This window comes from Denticeps clupeoides, chromosome 2 (assembly GCF_900700375.1).
Source record: "Denticeps clupeoides chromosome 2, fDenClu1.1, whole genome shotgun sequence".
NCBI classification, from domain to species: domain Eukaryota; kingdom Metazoa; phylum Chordata; class Actinopteri; order Clupeiformes; family Denticipitidae; genus Denticeps; species Denticeps clupeoides.
The window spans coordinates 15,300,645-15,318,324 of NC_041708.1; the positions used below are offsets into that span (position 1 = coordinate 15,300,645).

At 40.7% G+C, this 17,680-nt stretch overlaps 1 protein-coding gene and 1 long non-coding RNA gene across 2 annotated transcripts in view; one reads left to right on the top strand and one right to left on the bottom strand.

Moving 5' to 3' along the window:
- Positions 1–337: 337 nt before the first annotated feature.
- On the bottom strand, positions 338–8,709 carry LOC114784267 (uncharacterized). The gene is made up of 3 exons (XR_003748839.1): positions 8,647–8,709; positions 5,007–5,076; positions 338–356 (listed from the first exon to the last, which is right to left on the bottom strand). It is a non-coding gene; the product is annotated as an uncharacterized LOC114784267 (long non-coding RNA).
- The window catches only part of LOC114784266 (sodium channel protein type 4 subunit alpha A-like), an 83,042-nt gene continuing 73,950 nt past the window's right edge, over positions 8,589–17,680 (top strand). The window contains 1 exon segment of the mRNA XM_028969531.1: positions 8,589–8,682. The gene's annotated coding sequence lies outside the window, so the exon portion shown is untranslated.

Consider the following 17,680-nt stretch of genomic DNA (forward strand, 5'->3'; position numbering starts at 1 on the left):
TGTTTTACTAAAAGATTACTCATTGTTTTAACTACTTGGGTACTGAAATACTTAATAATTAATACTAAACCATTCAACCTCTAAACAAGTCTGAAGGTGTTTGCATGGAAGGGATGATGGATGAACAGCGTGAGTACCAGAGGGGAGACTGGGGTTTAGCACAGAGCCAGCTGCACCCTGTTTATGGAGGTGTGGGAGAAGGTACCTTTACCGTGGCTGTGGTGTAACAGGTGGTGGCCGGTTTCAACAGGCAATTTTGACGTTTCGTCCTGGTCGACAGAGTTCCAGATGGAGGCTGGATCTTTTTAACTCACACTGACCCCGCCCGCGTCTGCTCCCGGCAGGGATGCCGGATCCTTTTATAATAAAAGTACACAAGTGAAGAATGTGTATGATTTTGTTAGTAAAGATGACAAAAAAGAATAATGTTAGCAGAGATAGCAATTTGTTTCTAATGAATGATTATTTTAATTATATTCATTAGGGCTGCAACAACGAATCGATTGAATCGATAAAAATCGATTACTAAAAGAGTTGGCAACGAATTTCCTTATCGATTCGTTGTGTCGCACGACGCGGAGACATTTGATTATTAAAAAAAGTGGAGGTAGAGTACAGATACATGGCGGAGACAGAGAAATCTGCGTGAAAAAATGCAAAAGCGACATGGCACGGCACAGGAGCACAACGGCAATGATCCAGCACCTGAAAGAGGAAGAAGGGAGTTCAGCAGCAGGGGAAGTCACTACAGAATCCTACTTTAGTTCCGTGAGGAACGTAATGTCTCTGGTGCTGGTGTTTACTTGTTATCCAGCTTGACAAGCATGACAAGTGAGCGTTAGCTCGTTAACAACAGTAGTAAAGCAGGGGTGCTATAGTTACTTTGCATTTAAAGACTAAAGACGTGTTTTTATTCACTAGCTGTTTTGGGACCGTTCATTTTTCAATCTGTTGTCATGTATAGATACACTGCAAAAAAAGCTTTTCTCGTTTCCAGTCCAAATATGTAAATCAAGATTACTAGACAAGAAAAATTCCATGAGAAAATTAAGTGGTGTTTAAAACTTCTGTTTGAGATTATATCTCATTAAGTTTAGTTTTCTTACCCCATTGACAGATAATTTTGCTTGTTTTAAGCAATCACTTAATTTTTAGATGTTTTTACAGAAAATGAGACAATTTATTATGCTATTTCATGTGTCTAGTATCTAGTGTCTAGTATCTTGATTTAAGATTTTTTAGATATTTGGACTGAAAACAGGAAAAGTTTAGAAAAGCATTTTTTGCAGTGTATATTCTGTGCTTTGTCCCATATAGGTTATTATTGACAAATATATTTGTGTGTGTTGTACTTTTTAATTTAATTTTAAAGTTATTTTATATAGGAGCAACATGTTTGTGCACTTTCTAAAGATTTTGGTTCTGTTTTTGAATAAAGGGTTGGAAATGGATGCTTTTCTGTTTTTTATCCGATTCTGCGATTAATCAGAAAAGAATCGACAGATTAATCGATTATTAAAATAATTGCTAGTTGCAGCCCTAATATTCATACTTATACCATATACATTGATTCAGCTGGTTAGTACTTCTTTACAAGCATATGCTTAAGATGTTTGTTATATCTTGTATGATCTTTATAGCTTACATATCCTGATTTACTCACCCTCCCTGACAATCCAACCAAACTATTTAATTTCCAAGACATGCTTTTGAATGGTTTTATGGTTCAAGTGAAGTTGTAACAGGCCATTCTTCTCTGTGGAAGGAGGAGGGGGAAGCAGCCCTTTCCAGCAAGGAAAAAAAACAGCCTCTACAGTGCCTCTATCGGTAAACAGGGGACCACATTAGGCAAAATAGATAGTCATAAATTAATATTTCCACACCAATATTGATTTATTTATTATTAAATATTAATAATGTTATTATTAAATAATATAAATTTATTTAACTGAAAATTAATATACACTACTCAAAAAATAAAGGGAACATTTAAACAAGTGAATCATACTTATAAAATCAAACTGTCCACTTAGGAAGCAACACTGACTGACAATCACATGCTGTTGTGCAAAGGGAACAGATAACAGGAGGAAAATATAGGCAATAGAGTTGCTTGCCCCAAGCAGCTTGGCGTCAGTGACGTCCTCACCAGTCTCTTCCTGCGGTCCAGCTCATGTGGTGGACGCAGGAGAGGGGCCTGTACATCTATGGATTAAAGTCATGGCTTCCAAACATGCAAAGCATTGCAGTTGCTTGGTGCTTGGATGTAAAAGTGAGAACAAATGTGTTTTTTTAGTTCCATCACAAGAGACTCTGAAAAACTAGTGGGTTAAAAAAAAAAATTCAGAAAAATTGCAGCATGACTTCCTGTCTGTGCTAAACATTGTGATTGGTGAATGGTGTTGACCAATTATTTCCGTAAATGCCCTCTCAACTCTGTAGGCCGCACTCCCCCGTTAGTATTTAAAGCTACACAAACTGAAATGCGCATCTTGGGTAAATCTCATTGTGCGACAGTGAAAGACTTTAGATATAGAATTAGGGGACCACTATGTGAGGAGACCTTTAAAGAGAAGCCACATTGTGCCTTTCCATTCTTCTGAATGAAGGAAGGTAAATTATAAAATGAGAGTGAAGGTTTAAGCATTTGTATTATTAATTAATTTAGCCCTCAGAGTCAACTATTGCCCTGACCAGCTCGTGGTCTGATCTGGGAAAATCCTCACAGGTCCTTCACACCCTAGACACAGACTTTTTGACCTGCTGGCAGATCATATAGAAGCTTGCAGACTAGTGAAAGTGAAGTGATTGTCACATGTGATACACAGCAGCACAGCACACGGTGCACACAGTGAAATTTGTCCTCTGCATTTAACCCATCACCCTGAGTGAGCAGTGGGCAGCCATGACAGGCGCCTGGGGAGCAGTATGTGGGGACGGTGCTTTGCTCAGTGGCACCTCAGTGGCACCTTGGCAGATCGGGATTCGAACCGGCAACCTTCTGATTACGGGGCCGCTTCCTTAACCGCTAGGCCACCACTGCCCCCCTAGGACCACCCTCCTAAACAGATGAACTTGAAGTACACTTGTGGCATTATTTCTGCAATCTTTGTATTTTCTGTATAATAGATACTAGACTATATTGTTGTTATTTTGTGAGAGACACCATTGACCAACATTAAATTCCTTTAATGTGTGTGAGACAGGGTCTCAAATTTTAAGTCCAAGAAGCAAACAAGGGCCTGTCTCTCCTGTCCTGGCTGGAAGGATTTTAGCCAATTCAGGGTAAACTGATAAATGGATGAAGGCTGCCTGAGCGCACACAGAAGTTTAAAACTTAACAGACTGTTTGAGAACAACTGCAGTCATAGTAGTAAACACTGATGCAGACATGGTTCTGTATAACATTCAGTATTACTGAATGCTGCACAGACACTGACTTCAACTTCACCTTTAACTTTTATAGATGCAAATAATGTAACTGTACATTTATTTTGAACATGGTAGCATTAAGCCCACAACATATCTGCATTGAATTTAAAAGATCTTGTATCCCATTACATAAAGTAGCTGTTTAAAGATGAATGTCTTCAGTATATTAATTTGTTTAATTTTTAAAAACACTTTATGTATAATAATAAACACACATCTTATTATGCATTTATTTCTGACATTAACAGTGTAATGTATTGTTTGCACACATGCTGCACGCCTGTTACGTGAGCTTCTGTACAGCATGGCTGTCACGCCAGCGAGCTGACGGGGGAGGGAAGCGCAGAGGCGGGACAATCGGGAAACAATTATTTATTAATAAATACAAATAAACAACAGCATGGTGGCCAAAAAGGGTGGCGGCCCCGGTCCCTCGGGCTGGCACCGGGACCGCCGGGAGGCAGTCCCGGCACCTCCGGTGACCGTTCTTGGCACTCCAAGCTAATGCCTTCTGGGACCATGCAGCCCCTCTCACTGCACGTCCCTGGTGCCAAGGTGGGGGCATTGCCAGAATATCCGGCTAGCCCCTTCTGCATCTGTTGGGACAAGCAGGCCCTCTTCCTGCCTGCCCCAGCTGAGTCCTCATGCCTACCAGGGCACTCTATGGCACACTGCCCCTCTGGAGATGGACCCAGGCCCATGCCTGGCCCGCCCTCCTCACCGGCTACCAGAGGACCCAGCTCCATCACTTCCCCACCTACCCTCCCCTCAGAAGGAGCCCCCAACCCGAACTGCACCCCCCCCAAAAATTATTTGGGGAGCACCCCCCCCGACTGGAACTCCCTCCCTGGTGTTCGGCTCTGCTGCTGGGTCGCCATCTGGGGCGCGATGACAAACACTCTGCACCATGAATTTTAAGGAAAAAAGTATTTTAAAACATGTAAATCCGCGGCCACGTAAATCTGGACAAGCTGCAGTTACATGTTTTCCATTGATGCATGAGTTAAAAGTTGTGTTTCAGTCCGTGACGTTGTTGGGTGGGATGGAACAAATCCAGCTGAAAAGGGCCTGGCTGCAGCCACTGGGGGGTGTGGAGCTACACAGTATGTGGAAATATTTTAAACGCAGTTATGTCGCATGACAAGGGTGGTTTTTGTTTTGTACAGCAATATAGGAATTAATGGTTTAATAAATATACATATTACTAATTTATCTTTTAAAATGTGCAATTGAATCTATAGGGTTAAATTATTTCACAAAAGTCCATTAATATCAGATAGTGTTACTAACTTCTGCAGTAACGTGGATGAAAACATTAAGTCTCTACTTTTTCTGTGATGTTTATAATGCATTACAGTATCTGTGAGGATGAAAAGGCTATATTAGTTCATTTCAAGGGTTGTCAAGTTTTCAAGTTTAAAGTGTGTTTCCATATTCTCAGTGTGAATCCTGTCATAGCCAGTGTAAACTTAAACAATTGCTAGATTTACACTGTACTCTTTACTTTAACCCCTTGTAGTACAAGTATAAACATGGAAAGAAGTGAAACAATTTGTGAAATAAGTTGTACTTACAATGGTTCCTTTGGTTACAGATTCGCTTCCTTACCCACTAGGCTGCCACTTGGTGGCCTCTCGTGTGAAGCTGAGAAAAACATACATCACGCTATGTAGTTTAAAAGCAGGCATGTGAATGAACTGAACACTAGATCAAGAGACTATGATCTGGGATGCACTTAACCTGTAACACTGAACAGGTTCGTGAAAACTCACACACGAAACATGCCACCAAATCTAGCCTTTGTGTATTTTCTTTGCTCAGGACTTAAACTATGCCATTGCAAGTGAAAAAGATTTAAAAAAAACGTGTAATGAAAATGTGTTATTATGTGGCAAAAATACAATAAGTACACTCTCAAAATTTCTGAATTTGCTTAGGCACTCCAAACCGATGGAACCAGTCAACTAAAACCTTTGCCACTGTGACAGCACTTTGATCTTTAGTTGGAATGTATAATGGGAAAAAATGTCAGCCCTAACCAGGACATACTCCCTACTGTCTGTTGCAGGTCCCAAGGAGTGTAAAATCTATAGCTAGCACTTCTAGAAGCTGGCCTTCCTTGTCACCAATAAAATAGAAAATCTCTCAGAACAGGAGCCGCCCTCTGAAGAGTTGCCAATTCGGTAGTAGATTGACTGAAATGAACTCCAATTTGATATAAAAACACTTCCTTGAGCCGTTTGAACACATGTTCGAACACATATCACTGTATTGATGAGAAAGAGAGTCTGCACTGGCATAATTTCAGCCGGGCCTATAGTGCACAGTAAAATCAAAAGCCACTAATTGAGCAGCCCATCAGTAATGCCCAAACTTAAGGGGTTATTATCTGCATAAACCGTGCACTTACTGCCAAGCAAAGACTCTCTAAACATCTCAGATATTTCCCACTTCAGCGCAAGAAACTCCAGCTTCATAGAGCTATAATTCTCCATTTTGAAAGTGAAGTGATTGTTATTGTGAAACACAGCACAGCACACAGTGCACACAACAAAATGTGTCCTCTGCTTTTAATCCATCACCCTTGGTGAGCAGTGGGCAGCCATGAAAGGGCAAAAGTGTCTGGGGACAGTGCTTTGATCAGTGACATGTCAGTGGCACCTTGGTGGCTAGGCATTTGAACCAGCAACCTTCTGATAAGGAAGTCTACTTCCTTAACTGCTAGGCCATTACATTACAAAAAGGATGTCATTAAAACCATCAACGCCTTCTTCGATAATTTGTGAGTGGCACTGTAAATGTATTTGAAGTTAACATAATAAATGTGAGTAAAAGTTTGTTACATTGTGTTTTTATTTATGCAAAATGACTAACGGATGACTTAAACATTTAGATGTTTTGTATTGCTTATGTAAATAATGTAAATAACTTTGAACCAAAGTATGGGTGATTATAAAAAAAGCTAATTAATTACGTTTTTTTAATAGGCAGCACTTTAAGTGCCCCAACACCACACACAGCCACACTCCCATGCCCCCCAACTTTACACATATGGCCATTTGTAGCCACTGCAGGACCATAGACAGCCTATGGGAATTTAGGTGAATTTAATGTTAAAAAATCTCACAAAATGTTCACATCATTGGAACTTTAAGAAAGATTGTGACATTATAAAGCCTTTCACAGTTGCACTGGACATCCTTCAGGGAGAGGAGAACCTCTAGGAGACTAAAGGTTCTTATGACTAAAACCTTGGCAATGAGAAATGGTCTATGACCTATGATCAATGGGCTGCCTGAGGTTAATGTGGGCAATAATTGATTCCAAGGCTGCACTACTGGCTTCGTCTTACTGCATAAGTTTAAGCTGCGCTGGGAAAAAGAGGAAACCACATCACTCTCCTTCTTACAATGGAGTACCGCACCCTAACAACAGAGGAACTTGCAATCCTGATGTCTGATCCCCCTCAACCTGCTGTGCTCGCCCCAAGTGAGGATTACTTTTTCTCCTTTGATGAAGATGTCAATGTCTCGGCTGATACACCCATGTCAGTGGAACATCTTGAATTCTGCCCCTGTGATGAAAGTCTTCCAAGAATAAAAAACACCATCCAGCGAACAAGTTAAAAGACTTTTTAGTATTGGCAATCTTGCACTCACCCCAAGACGCAACCATCTTAGTGATGGGCACTTTCAGTGCCTTCTTCAAATGCCCTTTAACAGATATTTCAGGCAAGTAGGTGGTGAAATAGGTTCAAATGAAAGTGATTAGTTGTCACATGTAACACACCACAGCAGAGCACCCAGTGCACACGGTGAAATGTGGTGTCTGCATTTAACCCATCCCCTGATACAGCAGTGGGCAGCCATCAAAGGCACCTGGGGAGCAGTGTGTGGGGATGGAGCAGTGTGTGGGCCTGATTTGACTGTATGCTGCTCTGTTTGTATAATCTGTTTACATTTTTGTCCTGTATAGCTGAGTTTTTTTGTCTGTTGAGTCAGACTAAAGAGGTTGAGCAGTATTTGCCAATAGGCCTAAGCAATTCAATATCATTAAAAAGTGCATTAATAATTTTTTTTCTAATTTCATTTTTCAAAATAGCTACTGGGTAGCTTCTTATAGCTAATAGTCATAGTCAGCCATTTTCTCAGGCCAGTTTTGTTGCAGGCTTTTATTGCCATAAAATGTTCATTGCCTAATTTTTTATGAAGCATAAACTATACTTAATGCTGTAAACTTGAAAACAATAAAGGCACAGAAATGCTAATTTTGTATCCTGTCATATCTTTAGACATTACAATACAATGCAGTTCAATAAAGTTACAGTATTTCTATCACAATTTTGCCAGAATTTGACCTTTTGTCTGTTTTTGCAATGATTGTTCCATGTATTACGCCATGAGCCATCACTGTGGTTATCCTAGTGTTTTTAATCATAAGCCTAGCTCAGTCAGATACCACCACCAGATATCACCTTCCACGGGCTGTGTAATGAGCTAAATTTATGTCATGAGCTTAATTTAGATTGCCAAATCCATATTTCCAGTTATTTGGTGAAAATAAAATACATTATTTAAATACATTAAATACATTCATATTGTATTGTAATGAATTACTTTGAAATGAAAGTAACAAATAATAAAAAAGTTGTTTCAGTAACTTCCCCAACACTGGTATTTTTTGTCACTTTGATCTGTGTCAGACCTGCACTGCCCTCTAGTCGACGTGGACGGGAGCGGACGAAACTTGCATCATGATTCTTGTACTCAAAGAGTAAATTAATGACTGTTTAGACGATCGCGTAGATGAGCGCTACCAACCAAGCTTGCTGGCAGAGAGTGAACTGGTGGATGACTCTAATATCTGATATTTAAGCTATTAAATCGGCGCTAAAAGGGCTTTCTACAGCTTTCTGAATTTTTCACCCAAACGTTTAGCTCCACCACTGGTGAGCTACGCCAACAGGCAATTTAATTACCTCCTCCCGATGCCAGCTTGTTTAATAATGCAAATAAGCAATAATGGTCTTTATACTCACATCTAGCAATATTATTATTATTAGCAGCAGCGCCGGTAAGTGCCGGTAGTGAGCGTAATAATGTATAATAATAATGTTGAAGTGTCCCTGTCTCGATGCTCCTACTGTGGCGCTCAGGTTTCAGCCGCACGGCCCGCGTCAGCTGTTCGCAGCTCCAGCACGGCCGCCGAGCTCACCTCGCAATATACGGAGACGGAGCGTCTGTTAGTCAGGTAAGCCCGTTCCGTGTCTTCCCACACACCTTCTCTTCTGTCCTGCCGTTCTGGGCTGAGTGCTGCAGGTTTACTTGGCTTCGAATTTACGTCAACATGGCTTTTTTGTTGAGTTATGGCGGCATTTTACGTCGGTATCAACGGTTTAAGGTTCCTGTGTTCCACGTGAAAGATTTATTCTCATGAGAATAAATGTTATGAATTCCATATGATTTGGAATTTCCAACGCTTAAATAACCACACTGAAATGTTTAAATTACTGGCCTGCATCAAACAAATGAAGTGAAATAAGCTCATGCAGCACAGCACATCACAATGAATCAATGTATTAATAGAATATTACTGAAAAATATGTGATGTTGCACAAGTTTATCAAAGCATAATCATAATATTTCAGTCAACATCAATATACACTATAATGTTTCTATGTATTTTATTATGGGTAATAAAATTATGGGTATTTTATTACCCACTTGGCCACCTCTGCCCCAAGGATGTACTGTGAATTGGCTAAAAATCAGCACAAATGTGTGACTTAGTAGGCCTCCTGGTGCACCAAGGTGCCGTGAATATAGATTATGCTTTGTATTCAGTCTGAAAATATAAAAATTAATTATTATCTGAATCCTCACACATTTATGTTGATTTTTAGTCAATTCACAGTGTATCCTTGCTTCACTGTTCATGATAAATATCTACATAAATACAGAGAGGTCTTGGCAACATTTGTTGTGTTCCAGTGGATTGCTGTGTCTGTCACTTTAAAAGGTCCATTGATTTGTATATAAACCTATTATAATTATCAGCAGATGGAGGAAAATTCAACTCTTTGTCATGTACCTTAAACTTTTTGAATCGAGACTGGGTGCATCTTGCCGATTTGAGGGAACTGACATCATGGAACAATTTACGTCAACGTTGGGGCAGTGGTGGCCTAGCGGGGCAGTGGTGGCCTAGCGGTTAAGGAAGCGGCCCCGTAATCTGAAGGTTGCCGGTTGGAATCCCGACCCGCCAAGGTACCACTGAGGTGCAACTGAGCAAAGCACCGTCCCCACACACTGCTCCCCGGGCGCCGGTGTTGTACCTTGGCGGTTCGGGGTGGCTGCTCACTGCTCACTCAGGGTGATGGGATAAATGCAGAGGACAAATTTAACTGTGTGCACCGTGTGCTGTGCTGCTGTGTATCACATGTGACAATCACTTCACTTCACAACTAAATGTCTATGGACAGCAATAATGTTTTGGTAGGTGTCACATGAATGCAGGACCCAAATTTTCAGCAGGGTTTACAGCCTTAAGCGTGCAGTACTGTTAAATTTTTTCCTGACAGTGTCATGCATGTAAAGTCGATGTTACGTGACTGTCCTGCTGTGGAATGAGACAGTGGCTCGCTGCAGTCCCTAATGATGCATGACAGTCATGACACTGTGGCATGCCCTGCAGGATGATGGCTCACTGCAGTCCCTTGAGATACATGGCAGTCATGACACTGTGGCTTATTGGTGTGGAACTCCATTCATTTTTGTACAAATCAGAGATGGAATAACAGTGCCAAAAGTCACATGATGTCAGAATGCTGGTTCCCTCTGGTGCCTCCTGCCATGTTGCAGCTCAGCCTATTGTGTGGAACTCCGTACATTTGTGTATGGATTAAAGATGGAATAACAGTGCAGTCCACAAATCGAGGTGTTGCTGTGTTGTAATTATAAAACCAGTGATGTACACATGCAAAATAGTGGTCTTTTGTATTTGCAGGAACTCATTGCACTGGTGTAAAAGCTATGTTTTGTATTTGTCTGCATACTCAAGTTTGGAAATAATATGAACTGATTAATTTTATTTGCAAATCATAAGTCATTGGTGGAACGCGCTCAGTGTATTTGTGAAGTTTTGGCAGGTTTCTAACTCCAAACATTTCTGGCCTCCCATGATCCAATGGCTAGCAGATCATATGGCTCCTTCCATGACATGTCGTCCTTGATGTTGTGTCCATTCATGGAAGTGTCGTACTATGAGTAAAGCCACATGATTGCATCCTGGCAAGATCAGTGGTCTCTTTTTGTTAGGTCCTGTGTGCATTCTGAGACAGGATCACTGGTCAAGTTAATCATATTTTAGATGGCCAGACAGGATTGACGGAGTCACTATGTCTGCAGGATTGTGATGTGGGTGTACATACTGTACTTCCACTGTTGTGGCGGAGTGCTCTGTCTGATCCTTTTGTCTTTGCTCACAAATATGTAGAATCTTCTAATCAAAAATCTACCCAAAGTACTACTTTGCTGTCCATGTAGAATTTAACTGCATCAAATAAGATATCATATCGATTGCCATGATTGCTCCACACAGGTCCAGATGAGGTAAGGTGCGAGTCTGATTTTGTTTTTGATAAGTCCCGTACGCACTTTCCATCGGCATCTACAGTCTTTAAGTATGCAACTGCAGGGACTGCAGTGATTTGCTTGCATTGTCATAAGAGAGATGATGGCAAGAGAATCATACAAACTGTTCTTATGTAATTTAAGATTAGAGCATGCCAGCATATCCTGTGTCCTTCTAAAAAGACTGATCACATCTTTTGCAGTTGGAAGAGATCCATCGTCCATCTAGAAGTAGCTGACCATGAACTGTTTGTAAACTTTGTGGCCCATGATATCCAGGAACTTCAGGTCTTCTCATCCTTGGTTGCCTGCAACCCATTGTGTATTACTCTGTTCTGTACCTGAGCTTTCTCTGATTGAGAAGATCAATGAGCACGATCTTTCTTTTACTGGTGCAGTTGTTACGACATGACAGGAAAAGTGAGGGACGTCCATTTATCAATATGTTGGTGTGGTCAGAATGAACCACAGCTGGTTTGTTCAAGTGCCCTATGTGCACACTACTCACAATCACCTGGCCCATATGCAGTTTTTGGGCCAAGACTTTGTGGCCTAAAAAGAGCAAAATAGAAGCTTGAGGCTTTAGTTTGGTTGAAGACATAGAAAAACTCTGACCATACAAGTGATCTATTACATCTATCTAATATAGCATATATAGAAACTGCAGCATCGGGGCTGTTAAATGGATACACCTTTACTAGACATATCTTCAAACAGGAATGTCCTACAATGTCCCACAATGTCCTTTCCATACACCTTGGTGCATGTTGTTGATACAGCAGTCTCCTCACCGTTGTCACCGTGTCTTCTAAGCTGGGTTGGGCCGTGGTGTAGTGCTGCGATATGTAGTTTCCAGGCTCTGTGCAGCTTACCTCTTCAGCACAGTTTTTGTCAGGTTAATAGCTTTGTGTCATGATATGGTCTGGCAGGGGCTACTCCGGGTCTGGGATTCGGACTGGAGTTTCATGTTTGTCCTGTGTTATTATGTTTCCTCATCATGTTCACCTGTGTCTGATTGTATAAAGCTGCCCTGTTTGTGTCTTTTGGCTGTCGGGTCATTGTTTGGTGATGTTTCCTCTGTCGAGTGACCATGTATTAATCCCCTGTCTTGTGGTGTCGTAAGTCCTTCACCCATGTCCAGCCATCATTCCAGATCTACTGCCTCGCCATGTCAAAACAGCATGACACTTTGCAGTACTAGCAAAATCCATGTTTTTTCAAAAGTGCTTTCCTTTCCTTTATATGTTTGCCTCTAAATCCACTCCAATCATATAAGGCATGGGGTTTGTTGTGTTTCGATGGGTCCTCCTTGCTGGTAACTTTAGTTACATATTGAATGTCAGATGACTTGAACAGTGTGCCTGTGGACAGTTTTTAGAACAGTGAGAAGTGCCCACGAAGCCAAGACCAAGTAGGTCCTTGTCTCTTTTAGCTGCCTGAATTTGCATCAGTTAGTCTCCCTGCTCTCTTAGTTTAAGTCCATCACTGTTTTGGATCTTGGGAATGTTTTTGAGACTGGAACAAGAAACTTTCGATGACTTCTGGTGTGCCATTGTCACCTCCACGGACTGATGGGGGAATTAAGCGCAGAGACAGGACATCGGGCAACTGGTTTTTATAAAGAACAAGGAAAAACATCATGAGAACAAAAACAAACCTGCAGGTGTATGGCGATTGCCAGAAACTGAAATCATAAATAAAGTAAAGAACAGTGTCCACTGGAATGTTGCAGCTCTAATTGGTCGGCTGCATTCCGGTTTTATGGGAGTCCTGATCCATTAAGCCCAATTAGTGCCAGGTGTCAATTAGTGCCATTAGTGCCCAATTAGTGCCTTAATACTCATTGAGAAGAAACTAGAGTCAAATATTGAGGAGAAACCAAGTTTTGGGTAATTCACATCTCATAATTGTTAACATGTTTGGCAGAGTCTTTTTCTAGCCACTTTTTACTAGGATTTCAAGCTGTTCACTGGCTGAGATTGGGGCCCCCTAATAGTTCAACCCTTTGAATGTACTTACCCAAAATTAAACAGAGAATATCTCTGCAACTGCATGATCGATTAGTATTTTTTAAATTCTAAATCCCAACACTCGTGAAATTACTCCAGAGTGTAGGAATCAGCATGTCAACTGGGTCAGAGAAAATTAAGATGGAACACTGAAAAAAATGGAAAAAAAGTGCATTTTTACAGTGATTTGACCATCTGAGAGAGGCTGAAGAAGCAATATTCCTCAAGTAACCCATCATACTAAACCCTAATACTAAACCTGCATCAAACATATTGCTTTGAAAGCGAACAGGGATCATTAGAAGAGAGATTTCCAACCTATCCATTTGGGCACATTGACAGTGACATTTTGGACATCAAATGTGCCACTATAAAAAGTTCATTCATTAGAGCTGATTACAGCTGTTTTGGAACAGTTTTGAAAATGTCTCATCATATGTATATTCCCCACATACACTGCTAAAAAATAAAGGGAACACATAAACAACGCATTGTAACTCTAAGTCAGTGACGCGTCTGTGAAAACAAACTGTCCACTTAGGAAGTAACTCTGATTTACAAACAATTTCACATGTGGTTGTGCAAATGGAATAGACAACAGGTGGAAATGATAGGCAATTAATAAGACATCCCCACTAAAGGTATGGTTCTGCAGGTGGTGACCAGAGACCACGTCTCAGTTCTTATGTTTTCTGGCTGTTGTTTTGGTCACTTTTGAATGCTGGCCGTGCTTTCCCTCTAGTGGTAGCATGAGATGACGTCTACAACCCAAGTGGCGCAGGTCGTGCAGCTCTTCCATGATGGTACATCGATGTGAGCTGTAGGAAGAAGGTTTGCTGTGTCTGTCAGTGAAGTGTCCAGAGCATGGTGCCGATAGCAGGAGACAGGCCAGCACATCAGGAGATGTGGAGGAGGTTACCTTTGCCTGCAAGGAGGAACAAGAGGAGCACTGCCAGAGCCCTGCAAAATCCCCTCCAGACTCCATGAGGGTGGCATGAGGACCAAACGTCCACAGCCGGGGGTTGTGCTTACAGCCCAACACCATACAGCACGTTTGGTATTTGCCGGAGAACACAAAAATTGGTAAATTTGCTACTGGTGGTTTGTGCTCTTAACAGATGAAAGCAGGTTTACACTGAAAACATGTGACAGACATGCTGTGGAGAACGTTCTGCTGCCTGAAACATCCTCCAGCATGACTGGTTTGGCGGTAGGTCAGTAATGGTGTGGGATTCCTTTGGGGGGGCACAGCCCTCCATATTCATGCCAGAGATAGCCTAACTGCCATTAGGTACCGAGATGAGATCCTCAGACCCCTTGTAAGACCATATGCTGGTGCAGTTGGCCCTGGGTTCCTTTTAATGCAAGACTATGCTAGACCTCATGTGGCTGTAGTGTGTCAGCAGTTCCTACAAGACAAATGCATTGATGCAATGGACTGGCCCGCCTGTTCCACAGACCTGAATCCAATTGAGCACATCTGGGACATGTCTTGCTCCATCCATCAACGCCACCCTGCACCACAGACTATCAAGTTGGTGGAAGCTTTAGTCCAGGTCAGGGAGGAGATTCCTCAGGACACTATCCGCTAACTCATCAGGAGCATGCCCAGGCATTGTAGGGAGGTTATACAGATAATTGGAGACCATGCACACTACTGAGCATCATTTTGACTAGTTTTAAGGATGTAACATCAAAGTTGGATCAACCTGTATTGTGTGTGTGTTTTTTTTTTTTTTTCCCCACTTATGAGTGTGACTCCAAATCCAGACCTCCATGGGTTGATAAATTTGATTTCGATTATTTGTCGTCAACACAGTCAACTATGTAAAGAACAAATTATTTAATAAGAATATTTGTATATCTGAATTAATGTCTTATATTTGTGTTCCCTTTGAGCAGTGTATATGTTTGACCGAATTTATGTACATTATTTTGTAAAAATGGGTATGAATATTCATGACTTTTCAGTGATATTTCTTTGCAAATAAAAAAAACAACACATACATTTTTTAAAAATAAATTGTTAAACTAAAATTATGACAACCCTGAACCATGTGTGATGTCACAGCTGGTGCCAAGGCATCTAATCACAGAGTTCTGAGTAATCTCAGCTGGATCCAATTAAGCATTCCTTAATTAAGCAAGTCTGCAGTACCCAGTAGGTGCTGTGACATTGGTGTGGACCCTGAACCTAATCTGAGTTTGTTTCAGCGTCTGGCCTTATTACCACAGTTTCTGTTACTCCCTTGTTTTCCTGTTTCTGTGCCTTCTTCCCACATGACACCATGAAAAGCTTAACTTAAATGACAGGGAAGCAACAATGAATAAACTTTTTACTTTTTAAGTGATCATTACCATTAGTGATATTAGCTTTTGCCATTTTTCACGTTCACAGCCCGACTTATTTTGACAGTGGAGGCTGGCCAACCTGACTGTACCAGCAGTCATGGAAAATGGCTTTTGTGCGCTAAGAGTGCCAGACTAAGAGGGAAAGGAAATGTACAGGGAAATGAGGGGGCATGTCTGCCTCTGCAAGAGAGAAAATATTATTTTGCCTTATGTCAAGAATGTCATTTTAGCATAATTTTCTCATTGTCAAGATGATTCCACACCTCAAACTTTTGTTGGTGCAACCAAAATATAGCTGCCACAGGCTAGGGTCCGTTTCACCTCCTTAGCATACATTTTCAAATGTTTCTTGCTATTCAAAATGAATCACCCAACTGCTAAAATGGCCCCCATCAGGTTCAAAAGATTCAAATTGGTCATTAATGTACAAATTCAAAAACGTTCTGATAGCCTTCTGTCTCTAGACTGCAGAGTGATTATGACATATAGGAGCATGTAAGGAGAAACTGGGAACCCGGCAAGCCACTTTTATCTCATTCAGTATCCTCAAGGAGTTTTTTTACAATTAAGTTATCCCGTATTCACTCGGGCTGCAGTTAGAAAACAGAGGAGCAGGAAGTGAAGATTTTTTAACAGCAGCCTCCAATTGTAGCCACAAGGGGCTCTCAACAGCATGAACATCTCCACACCTCCAGTTTGTAAGAGATCTAAAATTTGCTGCCCAGTTTCTGCTGTTTATTGGTAAACAGCTGGGTGACCTTTTTATTTCATATTGAATATTATCGCTGACATTATTGTATACATATTTTACTATTACTTGAGTTTCAGAGCAATAAACATGTATTGAAATGTAGAGAAATCAATGTTTATTTTCATTCAGATATGTAAATTGTAATGTATGAATTTCTATATGAGTCAAAAAATGTCAATCATTTACATTACTTGAGGCATTGTGTTATTATGGCCCTGTTAAAAGGAACAGAATGGCAGCAGACAAATGCTGCTGCATTAATGTGTCCTTCAACTTACCCTTTGGTTTGGTTTTAGTTTCTGGCAATCGGCACACACTGTCGGGTTGTTTTTAGTTGTGCCTTTTTCTGTTTCCTTGTCTGCCCCTTGTACTTTGTTTATTTTGTCCTTCTTAAAAGCCCTTCATCCTTAATATGCCTTGCTTTTGCGACTTCCTTCCCTGTCATGACAGTACTACAGTTGTAATATACACATTTCAAACGTAACCATTTACAATTCATGCAAATTAAAGCTGTTCCACTGAATGGAGTCTTTAAAGAAATTAAATGCATTTAAAAGGCCAAATATTCAACATACTGCTGAGTGTTCAGAATAATTTAACACCTTGGACAGTTTCAATGGGCCTGTCTACTGGCCATCCATATGATTGAAATAGGCCACTTTTATCCATGGTTCAGTTGTGCTTATTGCTGGAGCTTTTATAGTGGATATTAAAGTGGATAGCATGTGCACAGTTAATAATGCACCCAAGGTGAATTGGAGACTCTAAATTGTCCTTAGATGTGAGTGAATGGTGTGAGAATGAGAAATAGTAGAAGCAGTTAGCATTATTGTTAAGCTATTTTATTTAACGCTAAGATGTATAATTGGCATATATGACAGTTTGTATGCTCAGATTTAGTCCATGAATTACTACAAATCAAACTTTAATAAGTTATTCATATTATTATTATTATGAATTACTAGCATTATCACTTTTTCTGTCTAAAATCACTAGGGTGATTTATAAAATGATTTGTGCATATCTGTCAGGATTGCACATTCTCAGTTTGGACTGATTGTTCACATCCACAGTCCTATTATCTCATTCCAATCAAAAAACTTCCATCCATAGTTCGGCCCTTTCAAAAGTTAGCGAAACACTTATAGTGCAAGAGAAAAAATATTAGTGTGTAGAACATAGGCTATCACATAATCTTGTAGGGAGAAGGTGATGGTTTTGGATTTCATTCAGTGGACATGCCATGTGATCACTTGGGTGCCATCCCACCTCCCTGTCCTAAATGTGGGCAAAAGGTGAATTAAGGTTGAAGAGACATGAATCCAAATTGTTGCACATAATATAAATGGTTTCCCTAATTTTTGCTTTGCCTTCTTGACTTTCCATCCCATTAAAGACATTTTCAGACCACTTTCAACTGGTGGCTTTGTTAATAGTGATTCTATGTTTAACATGGAGCTTGCAGTGACACATCCAGACATTTAAAATAATGATGGCAAAGCTCT